General features: G+C 38.7%; 1 non-coding gene across 1 annotated transcript; it reads right to left on the reverse strand.

The window, feature by feature from the left end:
* Positions 1 to 2640: 2640 nt before the first annotated feature.
* Positions 2641 to 2747, reverse strand: LOC132018826 (U6 spliceosomal RNA). Its single transcript, XR_009404608.1, has one exon. It is a non-coding gene; the product is annotated as a U6 spliceosomal RNA (small nuclear RNA).
* Between the last annotated feature and the right edge of the window lie 1232 nt (positions 2748 to 3979).

Genomic DNA, 3979 nt, shown 5'->3' on the forward strand with positions numbered 1-3979 from the left:
GATCTGGGGACTCCAGGATCAAGACCTGACCCGAAGGGAGTTGCTTAACCAACTGAGCCACCCAGGTGCCCCCAAAGACATCTTCAGATACATATAAATTGAAAGAATTCATCACTAACAGACCTGCACTACAAAAAATGTTAAAGGAAGGTCTTTAGGCAAAAAGAAAATTGTACCAAGTAAAAATAGGGGTCTATCCAAAGGAATGAAGAACTCTGGCCATGGTAACTACCTCAGTAAGTATATGTTGCTTGTTTTCTTATTACATCTTTTAAAAAATAATTGTGTTTAAAAAATAATCATGTAGGGGTGCCTGGGTGGCTCAGTAGGTTAAAGCCTCTGCCTTCAGCTCAGGTCATGATCCGGGGGTCCTGGGATGGAGCTCTGCATGGGGCTCTCTGTTCAGCAGGGAGCCTGCCCCCCCCACCCCGCCTGCCTCTCTGCCTGCCTCTCTGTGATCTCTGCCTGTCAAATAAATAAATAAAAGCTTCAAAAAATAATAATAATGTATGGTGGGGTTTGTGCACTGAGAACATTTACCAAAATAGACTATATTCTGGGCCATAAAACAAGTCTCAAACTTAAAAGGATTCAAGTTAACATATGTAAAAGTAAAATGTTTTATGCGCCTGCGTGGCTCAATTGGTTAATGTCTGAATCTTTTTTTTTTTTTTAAGACTTTATTATTTATTTGACACACAGAGATCACAAGTAGGCAGAGAGGCAGGCAGAGGGGAGGGGAAAGCAGACTTCCTGCTGAGCAGAGAGCCCAATGTGGGGCTTGATCCCAACACTCTGGGGCTCCATCCCAAGACCCTGGGATCATGACCTGAGCTGAAGGCAGAGACTTTAACCCACTGAGCCACCCAGGTGCCCCAAGCATCTGACTCTTGATTTTGGCTCAGGTTGTGATCTCAGGGTTATGAGATTGAACCCTGTATTGGGCTTGCATGAGTGTAGAACCTGCTTAAGATTCTCTCGCTCCCCCTCAGTCAGTCTCACTCTCAAACTCTCTCTAAAGAAGGAAAGAAAAAATAAACAAATAACAGAAAGATCCTTGGACCATCCCCAAATGTTTGGAAAATGAGTAACACACCTTTAGATAAAAAAAATAACTAGGGAGATGCGAGACTGGTTCAGTAGGGAGAGCATGTGACTCTTGATCACAGGGTTGTAAGGTCAAGCCCCATGTTGAGTATAGAGATTACTTAAAATAAATTTTTAAAAATAATACTTAGGACATATTTTGAACTGGATGAAAATGAAAACACAACATAGCATTTGTGGGGCACCTCTATTAGGGAAATTTATTGCACTAAATGCTTTTTTTGTTTGTTTGTTTTGTTTTGTTTTGTTTTTAAAAAGATCTCATGTAGGGGTGCCTGGGTGGCTCAGTTGTTAAGTGTCTGTCTTTGGCTCAGGTCATGGTCCCTGGGTCTTGGGATAGAACCCCACATTGGGCTTCCTGCTGAGCAGGAAGCCTGCTTCTCCATCTCCCATTCCCCTTGCTTGTGCTCCCTCTCTCACTGTGTCTTTCTCTGTCAAATAAATAAATAAAATCTTTTAAACAAAAAGAAGAAGAAAAAGAGAAGAAGAAAGATTTCATGTTAATGACCTCAGCTTTCACCTGAAACTGAAGTATGCAGAAGAAAATAACAAAGACCAATGCAAAGATCTTTGAAACAGAAAACAGAAAAATAAAGAAAAATCAATGAAGCCAAAAGTTGCTTAAAATCAACAGAATAGATAAACCTCTAGCCACAATGATCAGGGAAAAAAATACAAATCACCAGTTATCAGGAATAAGAGAGGTGACATCACAATAATTTTTACAGATAATAAAAGAATAATAAGGGACTATTAGGAACAAATTTATGCCAATAAATTCAACAACTTAGTTGAAATGGAAAACACATAGAAAGACACAAATTACCTAAGTTCACTTAAGAAGAAATAGATAAATTTATAACAATCTAGGTTGAATTGATACCATCTTGGTTTTAATAGCATACATTAATGCCTTCTGTCCAATTCCATACCCCCTTCATCTTTATACAGTGTGTACATGTGAACATAGATTTATGATTATTGTTTTATGCATATTTTATATCATATAAGAAATGGCAAAAATATGGCAAAAATAAAATAATACTTGTTTTTAAAATATTTACCATGTGTTACCTTTACCAGTGGTCTTTATTTCTTTATGTGGCTTTGAATTATCATCTAGTGCCTTTTTGTTTCACTCTGATGGACTCCCTCTAACATATTTTTTAAAAAGACTTTATTTATTTGACAGGCATAGATCACAAGTAGAGGGAGGTGGAGAGAGAGGAAGGGAAGCAGGCTCCCCGCTGAGCAGAGAGCCTGATGTGGGGCTCAATCCCAGGACCCCGGGATCATGACATAAGCCAAAGGCAGAGGCTTTAACCCACTGAACCACTCAGGCACCCTTCCCTCTAACATTTCTTGTAGGGTAGGTCTACTAGCAACAAATCCCATGAGTTTTTGTTTATCCAGGAATGCCTTAACATCTTCGTTTTTGAAGGACAGTTTTTCTAGATATAGAACTCTTGGTTGACAGTTCTCCCCCTTTTCCTGTTAGTACTTTATTTTAATTTTTTTGGTAAACATAACTTTAAAAATATGGAATGCCCCATGAATTTGCATGCCATCCTCATGCAGGGGCCATGCTAATCTTCTCTGTATTATTCCAATTTTCATATATATGCTGCTGAAATGAGCACCCTATCCATACTTTAAATATATCATCCTACTTCTTTCTGGCCTTCATGGTGTCTGATGAAAAAATAGCTATTAACCTTAGGATGTTAATTTTACAATTATGGTAACCACTAAGAAAACAAGGAGGAAATATACAGAAAAGAAAATGAAGAAGAAACCAAAATGGTACACTAGGAAAAAAAAAAGTCAAACACGAAAAAAGGCAGTATTGAAAGGATTGAGAAACAAAAAAGATCACATCTAGAAAGGAACACTTGCAAAAATAAATCCTTTAATATCAGTAATCACTTTATTTTGTATTATTATTATTTTTTAAAGTAATCTCTACACCCAACGTGGGGCTTTGAACTCAAGACCTGGAGATGGAGTCCTGTGCTCTACCAACTGAGCCAGACAGGCTCCCCATTAATGACTTTAAATGTAAATGGATTAAGCTCACCAATGAAAAGACAGAGCTTGGTGAAGATGGTAAGATATTATGAATGTACTTAATACCACTGAATTGTATACTTAATGGTAACTTTCATATATATTTTACTATACACAAAAGAAGACAGATTCGCAGAATGGATTTTTTTTTATTTTTTTTTTAAGATTTTATTTATTTATTTGACAGAGAGAGAGATCACAAATAGGAAGAGAGACAGACAGAGAGAGAGATGAGGAGAAGCAGGCTCCCTGCTGAGCAGAGAGCCCGATGCGGGACTCGATCCCAGGCCCCTGGGATCATGACCTGAGCCCAAGGCAGAGGCTTAACCCACTGAGCCACCCAGGCGCCCCGGGACAGCAGAATGGATTTAAAAATGATCTAACTGCTCCCTGATATGAGGAAGTTGAGAGGCAACATGGAGGAGTTTGGGGTAGGAAAAGTATAAATGAAACAAGATGGGATCAGGAGGGAGACCAACCATAAGAGAGGCTTAATCTCACAAAACAAACTGAGGGTTGCTGGGGGGAGGGGGTAAGGAGAGGGTGGTGGGTTATGGACATTGGGGAGGGTATGTGCTATGGTGAGTGCTGTGAAGTGTGTAAGCCTGACGATTCACAGACCTGTACCCCTGGGGCTAATAATACATTATATGTTAATAAAAAATTAAAAAATTATTTTAAAAAATGATCTAACTGAAATAAGTGAATACAAATGATCTCCCTGGAATTGAATGGATGTTTCTCCAAAGAACCTAACAAATGGCCAGTAAGTACATGAAAAGATGCTCAACATCACTAATTAGGG

This window comes from Mustela nigripes, chromosome 5, assembly GCF_022355385.1.
Source record: "Mustela nigripes isolate SB6536 chromosome 5, MUSNIG.SB6536, whole genome shotgun sequence".
Classification (NCBI taxonomy): domain Eukaryota; kingdom Metazoa; phylum Chordata; class Mammalia; order Carnivora; family Mustelidae; genus Mustela; species Mustela nigripes.